We start from the raw sequence: 15,533 nt of genomic DNA on the forward strand, positions 1-15,533 counted from the left end.
CCTACTTGGAAGATATTACACTTGTTTGGGCTACTTGAGTTGGCCTTGTCATGATCAAAATATAGGCTAACATTTTTTGCAAACACTTTTCAGCAGGTGTAATGTGCATGTGCCACACATATTGTGCCAGACCCCAAGCCCAGACAGCAGATGTGTGTCTACCACAACATTATATGGTGGTTGTTGGGTATATTAGTCTGGTAAATTATGTCTCACGCATATTCACAGGTGTCATACTGGCCTAGCTACATACCTTTCAGAGCTAGACAGTCAATCTGTGAGCTGAATGCCACATACACTCTGGACTGACTGAAGCAGCCAGTGTATGTCATCATTCCTCGAGTGTGTACTGCATCCGAAACACATCCCATGTCAGTAATGTAGACAGATAGTAAGATCTTCAAGTTGGGGTATAATCATGTAGAACAATATGTATTACATTTGCATAGGACTGCAATTTCTGTGAAATAAAAAAGCCTACTATGCAGGTACCTACGTTCACCAAGTATAAAACCAACTGTAATACATATAAATAATGTTAGGTCTCAACAATTCACAACATATATGTGAATTTCACAGAAATATAGTCCCTGTCCTACTGTCCACACCCTGAATGCAATGGGTCATGCATATGCGCACTGTTAACATACACATGCAACGCATCCCAAGTCTTCAAGCATGTCAGCTAAGAAAATTTAGCAAGAAAAGTGAGCCCTGGGAGTGTTTACCTGCATTTTACAGTTCACTGCACCATACCACACACAATAGGCAAGTTGTATCGATCAAAATACACACATTGGCCTTGTGCGTGATGCATTGCACCCGGAGAGTTGGACAGAAGCCACACATCAATGCCAATGCATCGAAAACAATGCATTGTGCATTGGCATGTGTTGTGCGTAAATCTCACATTGCCTATTTCTCTACCCATGCATCAGAAAAAATGACACATTTGTAGAAAACGTGTCACGTCCACCCAGGAAATGATACAGTGACTCTGCCATACTGCAAACCAGGAAGCATGAAGTTACTTATACTTCACTTACAGTCTATTTGTCTGTGTTGGCTGGTGGAGGTGTTTGGTGTGTGCCTCAGTGATAGCTTGCGTTTTACGGTCTTGTTGGTGTCTGTGCTGTCCCTGTTGTGTTGAAATATTGTTATTTGTGTATTGTATTTGTATTTTGCATTGTTTTGTCCACTGTATTGTTGTTTGTACTTCTATTTAGGGGTTTGCAGATTCAGGGGTAGGGGAAAGGGTTAGTTTTAGTTTAGTTGCAGTTAAGGGTGGCTAGTTTAGTTCAGGATATGTTGGGGAAGGTCAGAGTGAAGAATCTGTTTTAGTAGAAGTTTGGGGGCCTGCTGGGGTTGTTGGTCCACTATATTCCCAACATAATCTTGACGGGGTGGGGTGAGCCAAGGTTACCCTACCCGAGAGAGAAAGGAGCAGTGGGAGAAAGGTCTGGTTCCACATGAGCTGCGAGTCCAACGCACTGTCCACCAACTCGGGCACAAATGGACAGATTGGCGATCCAGGAGGCAGATCTGATAGATCGTTTTGGAATGGGAGTTGGTGAGACTGTTGGTAACTGACTATATTCCATATAAGCTTGTAACTGTGTGTCTTTAACAAAAATCTGTTATTGCTTTTTCGACTGGAAGGGTGAGATATGTTTTTGGGGTTGTATGCCATGATAAAGGCTAAATCAGTCATAAACAAAAAACATGCCATAAGGACATGTTCACACTGGACTAATGCTGTGCTGGAAATGGCTCTTTTTGCGTGGTTATCCCCAAACCTTTTGCCTCTCACCCCCTGTTTTTTTTTTATGTATGCTGCATTTCGGTTTCTGGGCACTTTACCACTGCTGACCAGTGCTAAAGTACAAGTCTCTAAATGGTATTGGTGATTGGTTTATCCAAGACTAACATATCTGATTTACTGGTAAATCCGTAGTACAGTGCACTATGTATGGCCAGGGTCTATAAATCACACACTACTAGTGAGCCTGCAGCACTAATTGTGGCACCCACATGGGTATCCCTATAAACATGTCTCAGACTTGTCACTGCAGTGTATGTGTGGGCAGTTTTAAACTGCCATTTCGACCCGGCAAGTGCAACCACTTCCCAGGCCCAAACCTTAACTTTTACTATATGTTAGTCACCCCTAAGTTATGCCATAGGCAGCCCCAATGGCAGAGTGCAGTGTATTTTAAAGGTAGGACATGTACAGGTGTGTTTTACATGTCCTGATAGTGAAATACTGCTAAATTTGATTTTCATTATTGCAAGGACTATCTCTCCCATGAGGAATGCCTTGAAATATCTGTTAAGTGTTATTACCCATTGGGAGCAGATAGAGATGTAGAGTTTCGGGTCTCTGAACTCACAATTTAAAAATACATCTTTTGATGAAGTTGTTTTTTGAATTGATAGTTTGGAAGTGCCACTTTTAGAAAGTGGGCATTTTCTTGCTTAAATATTCTGGCCCTCATTCCGACCCTGGCGGTCATAGAATGCCAGGGCCGCGGGTGACAGAAGCACCGCCAACAGGCTGGCGGTGCTTCCTGGGCCATTCTGACCACGGCGGTAAAGCCGCGGTCAGAAAACCGGGTCCGCCGGTTTCCCGCCGGATTTCCCCCGGTTGCCCAAATCCGCCATGGCGGTGCTGCAAGCAGCGCCGCCATGGGGATTCTGACCCCTTTCCCGCCACCCTGTTTCTGGCAGTTTTTACCGCCAGGAACAGGATGGCGGGAACGGGTGTCCTGGGGCCCCTGGGGGCCCCTGCACTGCCCATGCCAATGGCATGGGCAGTGCAGGGGCCCCCTAACAGGGCCCCAGCATGCTTTTCACTGTCTGCCTAGCAGACAGTGAAAAGCGCGACAGGTGCAACTGCACCCGTCGCACACGTGCAACACCGCCGGCTCCATTCGGAGCCGGCTTCAGTGTTGCAGGCCCCTTTCCCGCTGGGCCAGCTGGCGCTACCTTAGGTAGCGCCCGCAGGCCTAGCGGGAAAGTTGGAATGGCCCCAGCGGTCTTTTGACCGTGGGGCGGCCAAATGGCGGTTCCCTCCAGGCGGGCGGCAACCGCCGCCCGCCGGGGTCAGAATGACCCCCATTATATTGAATTACTTCAAGAGAAAGCCTTATATATAATACATACATGACGTGATTGCAATGTTGTGACTGAGATATCAGCAAGTTAATTCCCTTAGAGTGTATCGCCTTCCAAGTTAACACCATAAGTTGCAAGGTAGATTATTAGGCACTATTTAGAATTGCACAACAGGTCTATAGGCCACCAAAGTCACAAACATCTGTATTCCTTTTAGGTTCAGCTATTGTTCTATTTGAACTCTCACAGTCTGGGTTCCCAGAGGAGGGGACATAAGGTACCTTACCTAAGCACTCAAAACATATAAGACCACCGAGGCCGTGGGAGACAGAATATCGCCATTGCTGGCGGTATTCCTGGCTCCCTATTATGACATTTCCGCTGGCCCAGCGGACGGTAACAGTGTTACCGTCTGCTGGCCCAGCGGAAATGTCACATCAACATTGCTGCCGGCTCATAATAGAGCCGGCAGCAATGCTGATGTGCAGCGGGTGCAGTAGCACCCGTCGCGCATTTCACTGCCCGAAATTCGGGCAGTGAAATGCGCGACGGGGCTATGCCTGGGGGCCCCTGCACTGCCCATGCCAAGTGCATGGGCAGTGCAGGGGCCCCAAGGGGCACCCCAAGTCCCCTTACCGCCAGCCTTTCAATGGCGGTGTGTACCGCCACGGACAGGCTGGCGGTCGGGGACTCATAATCCCACCTCTGCCCTGGGGATTATGACCGCCAGGCGCAATCCTGGCGGGAAAGTGGAGGGGCCGGCGGTATGGCCGTGGCTTTTCCGCCACGGTCATAATTGCTGGTGGAACACCGCCAGCCTGTTGGCGGTATTACCGCCAACTTACCGCCGGCCGCCAGGGTCGTAATGACCCCAATAATAGTTTGAAGCTTCCTTGATAATCTAGGGACTGGTTTTAATTTGTTTGTTCTCAATTTTCAGAAAGAGAACGGCGTGAGGAAGACCAGAAGACCAGATTAACAACCCAGTGACAATTCCAGGCTCATTAGTCCTTTCTTCCCTGGTGGTCAACCTTGACTTTGACTAGGTTGGGTCTTATTAGGCCCACAGGAAGCTTGGAACTTACTTCATAGTCCAGTTCAGTCCTCCAAACAGATCCAGGTGAGAGCTTGACACATTGGCTCTAGGCAGCACATTGTGCTCCAGAACAGGGAAAAGGCAGGAATTCGTTGCACAATATTAAGTATGGTGCATTCCTGCCCTTTCCCTATCATGTAGCACCGTAAAGTGATTTATTGATAAATATGTCTCTAAATTTGTGACGTGATCATAGAATAAAAGTAATGTGTAGAAGCGTTTGCTAGTACTTGGTGAATGCGGTGGTGTGCAAAATCAACACTAAGTTGATAAGAGGATGCATGCTATAATTTTACGATGCAAACTTTAGCAAATAATTGTTATTGAACTTTTGCTACATTTTTAAATGTTCACGGCAGATCTAACCACTTAGCACTTTGCACACATTTCACTATCTTTACAAGCTGCAAATTAGTAAAAGGGATAAGAATACATGCATTATGGTGGGGCTAAACGACCACCACAAGGATTGCCCAGTATGCAGTCTTATGCAGCAGAAAATACACATTGACCAGGCAGTAAGCAAGTGGGGATAAGAGATAATATTCTGCTTTAAACCACTCACCTTCAACAAACAGGGGAGACATATTCCTGAGCATCAGGCAGAAGCTAACGTTTTATATCATGCAGAAACTGAGGCTTCAGGCAAAGCCAATGACGTAGAAAGTGGTTCAATTATTTACCCCAATAATGTACTGAGATGCACGCATTTGGGGCACTTAATTTAAACCCAAAGTGGTCATTGAAGGTCTGATAATGCAAGAGCCTCCTCATGTCTCAAGAGTTTTTTGATTTTCAAAGAGTGAATATGGATAAAAGAGAAATATGCACTCCACCAGGTTCCAAAGACTAAAATGGACTTCCACTGGCATCTTGAAGTCAAGTTCTATTTTATTGTATGTCTGTGGTTTTCTACCAATTGAGCAACTCTTATTGCTGGGTACTGAAGTGAAATGTGAATAAATGCAGATAGTCAAGAATTCCTAATATTTTGCCTTGTCAAGACAATTGTGGCAAACCCATACAAATGTACTTACTGCTAAAAACAGCAGAAGCATACATTTAAGCCATCATTACAACCCTGGCGGTTGGTGCTAAAATACCGCCAACAGGCTGGTGGTAACTACCGCCAAATTATGACCATGGCAGTGAGAACTCCCATAGACAGCCACTTTACCACACCTACCGCCAGGGCAGAAACAACAGCCACCACGGCGGTAGCCACCTACAGCCAGGAAGAAGTCACTGTTCTGCCCACCGTATTATGAGACAGGAAACTGCCACCTTTTCCGGGGCAGTACCAAGGACATCAAAAGCCTGGTGGAAACAGGGTACAGAAGGGAAAGGACTCACCTTTGGAGACACCAGGAAGAACCACACCGCCATGGAGCCTGAACTTCATATATTTCCGATGATATTCTACGTCCTGCTCCACCACGAACACCAACGCTGGTGAAGACGACCACAGTGAGTACATCCGCCAAGCAGAAAAGGGAGCGGGGAGGAACAAGAGAGTGACACACACACGCAACACATACACACCCACCCCAACACCATACACACAATCAGCTGCAGTAATAAAACATATTTACCCCGTACCTCTGAGGAATACTGCAAGGACTACAGGAATGTGATAAATTGACTGTAATAATAACAACACAGCAGAAATCCAAAAAGTAAATCTCATGGTATATACATATGTACAATTCAAGAGAGACTGCACAGTCCTCATTCTGCGTGGGCCACAGGGCCACAGGCCAAAGTCCAAGGCCCCACTTGTCACCTGCACCAACATGGAGAGAACACTGCAGGATCAGTCAGTTGGAAAATAGGCAGGCACCTCAGGGGGACGGTGAACGGGGGCACCTCAGCCTGCAGATGGAACAACACCCCAGGACCAAGCAGAGTGCTCCATGCCCTGTGCTTGGTCCTAGGGAGTGCAAGGCCACAGTCTCTCAAGTGGGTGACTTGTCCACATGCTCTGGAGGGGGCAACATGCCCTGCGCTTGGTCCTGGAGAGTGCAAGGTCACAGTCTCTCGAGTGGGTGACATGCACATATGCTCTGGAGGGGGCAACATGCCCTGGGCTTGGTCCTGGGGAGTGCAACGCCACAGTCTCTCGAGTGGGTGACTTGCCCACATGCTCTGGAGGGGACAACATGCCCTGTGCCTGCCCCTGGGGAGTGCAAGGCCACAGTCTCTCGAGTGGGTGACTTGCCCACCTGCTCTGGAGGGGGCAACATGCCCTGTGCTTGGCCCTGGGGAGTGCAAGGCCACAGTCTCTTGAGTGGGTGACTTGCCCACATGCTCTGGAGGGGGCAACATGCCCTGTGCTTGGTCCTGGGGATTGCAAGGCCAAAGTCTCTCAAGTGGGTGACTTGCCCACATGCTCTGGAGTGGGCAACAGGCCCAGTGCTCTTGATCCTGGGGAGGCTGGGGATTGGTGGGTGTCTTACCCACTGGTTCTGGAGGGGGCATCGTGCCCTGTGCTCTTGATCCTGGGGAGGCTGGGGTTGGTGGGTGCCTTACCCACTGATTCTGGAGAGGTCTTCGTGCCCTGTGCTCTTTTTATCCTGGGGAGTGCAAGGTCACAGTCTCTCAGCTGGGTGTCATACCCACTGGATTTGCAGGGAGCAGGCCGCACAGCAGCCCATGGAGGCAGGACTACATACCGTCCACCGGCTGTGATGGCTGCTCAGTGGTGGTAGTGGTGCTGCTGGTGGTGGTGGGGGGAGGCTCCAGCCCATTCCCTACAGCCTCGGACGGCTGCCCAGTGCTGGTGGTGGTGGTGGTGCTGCTGCTGCTGGTGTTGGAGGGAGGCTCCAGGCCATCCCCTGCAGCCTCGGACGACTGCCCAGTGGTGGTGGTGGAGCTGCTGCTGCTAGTGGGCGGGAGACTGCAGCCCATCCCTTCAGCCTCGGATGGCTGACCATTGGTGGTGTGCTGCTGCTGGTGGTTGGGGGAGGCTCCAGCCCATTCCCTGCAGCCTCGGATGGCTTTGTTCTTCTGGGCAGCAGCTGGGGCAGGCTCTTTGCCTGTTCGGGCAGCAGCTGGGGCAGGCCCCTTGCCCTTTGGGGCAGCAGCTGGGGCAGGCTTCTTGCCCTTCTGGGCAGCAGCATGGGCAAGAACACTTTCTTTGAGGCTGGCTGGTGGCCTGGATCCTTTCTCAACGCAAGTGTGGAGTGTGGAGACTACTGGGCCCGTGGACTGGGTGGCTGAGGTGCTTGCCTGGGTTTTTGCCACCCTGGCCACACGTGAAGGATGGATGGTAGGGAAAAGGCCAAAGGTGGAGAGGAAAAGCTTCTTAGGGAAATTGGGGTGAGGGGAGGGAGAAGGTTTCGGAGTGGAGTAAGAGAGAGTGGTTGTAGGAGTTGTATGTCTGCTGTTTTCGGGTGCAGGTGCATTGGCTGGATGCTGTTGTGAGGTGGATGGCTGTTGGGTGTCTGAGTGCTTTCATTTGTGTACTTTAGGAGGGGGACAGACACGGTGGGAGAGGACACAGGGGACATGTGCATGGCTGTTGTAGAGGTGTCTGCAAGTGAGGTGTGTGTTCTACTAAGTGTGGTGGTGATGCTGGTAGTGGATGGGGATGTAGTGTATGCAGGTGTGAGTGTAGATGCAACTGGAAGGTGGAGGAGGAGGAGGGGGACACAGTGGAGGCAGTGGATGTTGGTATCTCTGCATCTGGATGGTGTTTGTGTGAGTGCCTGTGGGATGATGTGTGGAGCTTATGTTTGCCTGTGCCACTCTTGTGTGTGCATGCTCATCTGCTTGTGTACTTGGGATAGGTTGGGGTTGAGGGGAATGGGCTTGGGAAGAGGAAGTTGGAGGGGGGATGGAAGAAACAGGGACAATGGCTGCCATCAGAGAGGAGGCCAGAGCCTGGATTGATCTCTGTTTGTCCGCCAAGCCAGTGTGAATGCTGCTGAGAGGGTGGTGCTGGTATGGGGGGTGGTGGATGTACCTGTAGCTGGGGTGGTCATAGAGGTGTGCACCACCACCTGGGAGCTGCCATCAGAGGAGGTATCTGTGTCCAAACTGTTCCCTCCGGTCTCCTCCGTGGTGCTCCCCTTGCCCTCCATCCCACTGGTGCCCTCACCGTTGGTGGGCTCTGCCTCCTGGGTCCTGTGGGATGCAGCTCCCTCCGTCACCGGTGCCTCTGCTACTCCGCCAGATGATTGTAATGCACATAAGGACAGGATGGCAAAACATAAAGGGGGGGAGACACACTTGGTCAGTGGCTGCACCAACACCACAGTTGGCGTACACAGCACCCTCACACACAGGGAACAGCCCTACGCACTATGCAATGCACTACCTGTGATAATGCTAGCCCCCAAGGCATGGGGAGGGGCACATACTGCCAGATGCAGCACACCTTGGACCAACACAGCCCTGACCAGTTGTGGATGCCTACAAGCTGGGTACCAGGAATTTCACTTCAGAACCGTGGCCACCATGGGACCTACTCTGCAATGTCAGCCCTGGCCTACGGGCACCCACTGACACACATCCCACACCCAGGTACCCCGCTACCATGCGTAAGTAGTGATGATGGGCACTGTACTCACCCCCTTATGGCTGCTGTGATGTCCTCAAGCGCCCATCCAGCCCCGGATAGGCCACTGCCGGTATGCGGGCCATCAGGGGGTCAGGGTTCGAAGGGCACCCCTTCCTCATTGGGAGGCCACCCCCAGGTGGGCCTCCGCGGTCTTCCATGCCCAGCGTCTCAGGTCCTCCCACCGTTTCCGACAGTGGGTGCTTCGCCTGCCGTAGAGCCCCAGGGTCCGCACATCCTTGGCAATGGCATGCCATATACCCTTCTTTTGACGGGCACTGACTTGCAGGGAAATACACACAGGAATGTTATCAGTCAGACCGTCCTGCCTGTTACACTTATTGCCCACTATACCCCTTCACATCTCCATTTGCACACATAGGGCCCAGCACACAAGCTGCACACCACCCAGGGGACATCCACCCACCCCCCCACACAAGGCCTTCACACACAACATTCCGTGCTTTCTTGTCACATGCATCGTGCTCATAGTGTACTCACCTGTTGGTCTGGAGGCCCATACAGCAGTCTGTACTGGGGTAGGACCCCATCCACCAGTCGCTCCAACTCTGCAGAGTTGGAGTCAGGGGCCCTTTCCCCAGTCACACAAGCCATAGTAGGTTCCAGACACAGGTCACAGCAATGTAGGTCCTTTCCTGTTGAAGGTCAGGTAGCAAGTGAGGAATATGATAGAAAATGGCAGTCACATCCATGGCGGTGCATACCGTCACTGCCGGCGTAGATCACCAGTGGCCACCGTACCCTATAGGGCCCAATGTTATCCAATGAGGAGTTGCACGTCGGTTCACGTCCGCCTCCCGTAATGGTGCAGAACATCAGTGGAATTACCTCACTTCCACCTGTCCCTCCCCACAGGATATTTAAGGGGGGGGCAGGCCCTGGATAATAACTGTGTCACAGTTCAAAATAGGACATACAGGACACATCCCTCTTACCTATTACAAATTAACATCATGTATTGTACTGTTGTGGGTACAATGTTCAGTTTGTGACGGCTCCTCACTCTTTTGCCCCATAGATTGCTACCACTGTGCATGAATAGGAGATGGAGACATACCCCCATGTACAGACCCCTGGTGGACTTGGCAACAATGGAGGACAGGGACATTACCCTCACCTATAGACTTGACAGGGCCACAATCACAGAGCTGTGTGCCCAACTGGAGCCTGACCTGATATCTGCTATCCATCACCCCACTGGGATCCCCCCTCTTCTGCAAGTCCTATCTCTGCTTCATTTCTTGGCTACTGGTTCTTTCCAAGTGACAGTGGGCTTGGAAGTAGGAATGTCACAGCTAATGTTCTCAATAGTGCTGACAAGAGTGTTGTCTGCCCTGTTTAAACACATGTGCAGCTACATTATTTTCCCCCAGGTGGAGGATTTGGCCACAGTGAAGGCTGACTTCTATGCAATTGGACACATCCTCATCATAATTGGGGAAATTTATTAAACACATATTGCATTTGCCCCCCACCCCTGGCAAAATGAACAGGTGTTCAGAAATCAAAAGTGTTTTCACTTAATGAATGTGCAGATGGTGTGCTTGGCATACCAGTACATCTTCCATGTCAATGCTAAGTATTTAGGGTCTGTGCATGATGCCTTTATCCGATGAATAGAGCATCCCAAATGTAATGGCCCAACTACAGAGGCAATGGGTGTGGCTAATAGGTGAGCCCTGGTTCCCACCCAGTAGATGTTGGTGTATGTCTATGCTGTTGGCCTTATGGTATAGTGTGTGGCTAAAAGTTGTCCCTCGATATTTGCAGGTGACTCAGGTTACCCCAACCTATCATGGCTACTGACCCTTATGAGGAATGCCAGGATAAGGGCGGACGAACATTACAATGAGGCACGTGGGAGAACAAGAAGGATCATTGAAAGTACCTTTAGCCTCCTGAAGGCCAGGTTCGAGTGCCTCCATCTAACAGGTGGACCCCTGTGCTACTCACCCAAGAAAGTCTGCCAGATAATCGTGGCATGCTGCATGTTGCACAACCTTGCATTGAGACACCATATGCCTTTTCTGCAGGAGGAGAAGGCTGGAGATGGCCATGTGGCAGCAGTAGACCCTGTGGACAGTGAGGATAAGGAGGCAGAGGATAAGGATGAGGACAACAGAACTGCAGTGACTCAACAATATTTCGAATGACACACAGGTAAGATAGTGGTACTTCACATTTAATTGTCATTTTTTCATTTATCTATGGCACTGTCATGCTGTTAATTCCCACTTCTATACCCACTCACTGTACCCTTTGGCAACTCATTTTGGAGATGTTGGTGCCCCACTGTCGCTCCTGGTGTGATCACTGCAGCCAACTACAGGTCTTTACTATGTCAATATTACTGTACAGGTGAATTGTAATGTTTGAACCTCGTTAAACAAATACATACTTAAAACATTTGACTTACTCGATACTTGTATTTTTTCGACGTGTGTTTATTGAAGTGCAAAGAAAAAGAGGGGCAAGAGCAATGGGATGGGGTGATGATGGAGGGAATTCCAAGGTATTGTTCCAGTCTATTTATAGCACAGGTGCATTGTCCAAGGGGACATAGGAAGGGGAGCAATGGGAGTTCACGGTGGACAGGGTGACAGAGTGGAACACAAGGGTGACAATCAGGAGAGTCTCTTTTCCTGGCGGGCATCTTGGCAATAGTCTCTGGCTTCTGCCTGGATCGCAGGGACCGTTTGCGGGGTGGTTCACCTTCTGCAGGGGGAGGGGTGCTGGTGGCCTGTTCGTCCTGTGGCGGGGCCTCCTGGCCGATAGCGGCAGCTGAGGTGGAAGGCTATTCAGATGTCTGGCTAATGGCAGGGGCCCGCTGTTGTGAGACTGCCTCCCTCATAATGTTGGCCATGTCTACCAGCACCCCTGCTATGGAGACCAGGGTGGTGTTGATGGCCTGCAAGTTCTACTTGATCCCCTGGTACTGTCCCTCCTGCAACCACCTGTTCTCATGCACGTTGTCCAGGATCTGGCCCAGCGTATCCTGGGAATGTTGGTATGATCCCAGGATCTCCGCAAGTGCCTCCTGGAGAGTCAGTTCCCTGGGCCTGTCCTCCCCCTGGCACATAGCAGTCCTCCCAGTGTCCCTGTTGTTCTGTGCCTCTGTCCCCTGAACCATGTGCCCACTGCCACTGACCACAGGTCCCTGATTGCCTTGGGTATGAGGTGTGCCCTGGGGTCCCTGTAGTGGTGGACACACTACTGATTAGCGTGTCCTGGAGACAGAGGTATAGGTACGCTGCGTGGGTGCTGTGGTGGTGTTTCCAGATGGGGGAGGCTCTGTGGTGCTGTATGACTGGGCCTGGGTAACCGGCTGTCCAGAGGTCCCTGATGGGCCAGGTTGGTCATCCAGATCCAGGCGACCAGAGTTGCTGTCATAACTGTGGGCCTCTTCTGTGGGGGGACTGGATAGGGAAATTTCTGCAATTTCAAGCCAGTTCTGAAATGACAATAGGCCATGGAGGCAGTACTAAAAATGGGATCGCATGCCCTTGATGGGTGAACCTAAATCAATTAGAAGAATGTTCTTACAGACTTCCAATCCAATCACAAATCTCCAAAGTGCATTTCCTGTACCAGATGGCAGCCACTCCCCCAAGAGTGATTTCCACTCTAAAAGGCAGGATGGTACAGGTCATGTCTGAAGTACAAGATTTCCTTTTTCTCCCCTAACTTTGCCACTTCCATATTCAGCTCTTCTCCATGTCAAAGGGATTCCAGGACTTTGAGGTGTTTGGTTGAGACTTTGGGTCTCCACTTTTCCACTTTTTGAAAACAACTAGATATGAGCATATCTTTTTACTGTCACATGTCCAAGCAGTACTCCCAGCTCCAGCCCTCTTCCCATTGGTGTAGCATGGGTGTCAAGGGCCTATAAGCAAGCAAGTATAATACGCCAACTGTAGGATGAGTAGTAAAATTGAGCGATAGTCAAGGCTTAGTGGGCCCCTCTGGCTTCTGGTCACAGTGTAGGGTGACCAGATTTACAGAAGCAAAAACTAGAACGTCCACAAACATAGAAATAGGACTAAATGTTGACGCGTCATTCAGCGATATATATATATATATATATATATATATATATATATATATAGTGTGTTCACCGAAAAAAACAAAGGTTATAGGGACATTATAGTTAGGAAATAGATTTTAAAAACCATTGAAATTCAATAAAAAAAACAAAGATTACAGGGATGTTATAGTTAGGCTCACATTTTAAATGTACAAAACCATAACAATTCACCTGCTATAGTTAGAATTACCTCAAGTAACCATAACTCATGCCCTAAGGTAACTATAACTTGTGCCCCTACCATGCACACTTTTTTGTCAAAAAATTCACATCAAATATTATATTGATATTAGCAATTATATTATCAAAGGTGTTATGAGTGCCCTAATTTATGGGGTAACTAGCAGTGCAGGGTGTGGGCGCAAGTTATAGTTAGCTTAGGGTTAGAGGTATAGTAACTTGAGAAAACTCTAACTATTGTACATTTAAAATGTGAGCCTACCTATAACATCCCTGCAACCTTTGGTTTTTAGGTGAATTCCTATGTTTTTTTTTTTTTACGTAAAATAATTTTCATTACTATACTGTAGTACAACCACCGCCATGAATGGCCTTTGGCCAACCCCTATAACCACACAACCCCAATCTGTGCAGGTCTTCAACCGTGCGCAGGTGGGATTGGCCGCAGGGCCTGGCCTGTGGCCAGCACCCTGCAGCCAACCCCTATAACAACCCAACCCCTGCTGCGCAGCCATGTGGCCCCCCTCCCCAGTCCGATCTCGGCCCGGGGACACCATGCGCTGGGACCCAGACCAAAGCACCTCTACCCTGACTCCTTCTATTGTTATATCACTCTAATTTCATTCCCCGGCCCATTGCCTGGTTCATAAATGGTGGCCACAACTTTCTGCACAGGATGCGGCCACCAATCAAACTACAGCTTGTACCACGCAGAGTTGTGACGCTCCACAGTCGCCATGGATCCGCCTACCTATGTAAACAAATTTGTTTTCCACTTAATTACAAGAAAACCGCTGATAGGATTTACACCAAATCCCAAAAAGGTTGCTTTCTGGGCCAGGATCTAGCGTTCTGCCTAATTTGGTGTCATTCCGTCCAGTGGTTCGGCCCCTATCGCTGTTCAAAGTTCCAATAAAAAAAATGAATGGGAAAAAGCGTATTTGGAGTGCCCTTTTTCTCAGCCAACGGTTGATGGATCATCTCCAAACTTTCCAGACAGCAGCTGACGTGAACATTGTATTTTTTGGGGAAAAGTTTGGGAAGATTTGTCAACCGGCGTCAAAGATATAGGCAAGTAAAAAAGCGCTTTTGCTATAGAAACTGGTTCCTAACTAGAACTACCTAGTGGTGACTGCCACTAGGTTATATATATCTATATTTATATATAGATACATACATATATATATATATATATATATATATATATATATATATATATATATATCTCCATCACCAACGACCGATACACAGCATGCACTGCTAGTCGGTGCATGCATCATGGGTCGGCCGAACCCTTGTGTGATACTCTTCACCAAAATCACGCTGCTCTCCAGATATCCTTTATATTTACAATCCTTTGCTTCAAAGCAAAGCAAGAATCAGACCTGGTCTGATGCTTGGTTTGGTGAAGAATATACACTCAGACACCCACTAAGACAATCATGCACCCACTCAGACCCACTCGTATACTCCCCTTCCCACTTTCAGACCCACTCAGATACTCACACACCAACTCACATATCGACTGACAGAGTCAAGCCCTGTGGGCAACGTGAGCTGTGCAAAGGCCAAAGGCCATGTGTGGTGCGGGGTTGGGTGGTTATGAGGGCTTGGCTGTAAAGCATAGCTGCAGGCCAGGCCTTGTGATCAACCACCTCTGTGCACAGCCGAAGGCCATGTGCGGCAGGGGTTGGAATAACGTACAGTAATTAAAATTGCTTTATGTTAAAAAACCATAGAAATTCACTGAAAAAAGCAGGTTAGAGGGACGTTATAGTAAGGAAATAGAATTAAAAAAAACTGTTAGGTTCTGAATTTACTCTTATAAAACCATAGAAATTCAGCAGTTATAGTTAGAGTTATTTTAAGTAAGTGCTTAATTTGTGCTTGTTGTTTCCGGTGCTGAGCACCAGCACTTATTATTGAGGGCCGGGACTTATTCTTTTACCTCAAGCATTTGCTGCGAGTAAAAGACACTTATGGGAAAGACGGAGGAAGGGAAAAACAAAAAAGCGTCACAAAAGGAGAAAGTAGAAAGCTGTTAGAGTCAGCTGAAGGGGCAGGGAGTGGCTTTATATGAATTGAAGAGGCCCGAGATGGCTTCAAGATTACGCCACCTCAGTAGTCCATGTTCCCGCATTTAATTGCAGCAGCCGCGTATTTAAGAGAAGGACCCTGGGCACCGGCACCTTTTTATTTACAAATTAAGCACTGGTTATAGTTACCTTAGGGCCCCTTACTTCCTTGGAAATAGATTAACTATTGCCCTTGGCAAAAGTAAATCTCTATTTCCAGAGCAGGAATGAGTAGTGGAAAGAATTGTGAATACAGACAAACACAGATCAACACACACTGGATTCTTGACCCATCGCACAATGGGTTTTAGAGTGGTCACAGTACAGATTCAGGTGCCAGGTAGATCTGGGGGGGGATGCCAGCTGAGTGCTGCTGGACTTCTCAACGCCATTCAACACTTTCTT

This window comes from Pleurodeles waltl, chromosome 2_2 (genome assembly GCF_031143425.1).
Source record: "Pleurodeles waltl isolate 20211129_DDA chromosome 2_2, aPleWal1.hap1.20221129, whole genome shotgun sequence".
Lineage (NCBI taxonomy): Eukaryota > Metazoa > Chordata > Amphibia > Caudata > Salamandridae > Pleurodeles > Pleurodeles waltl.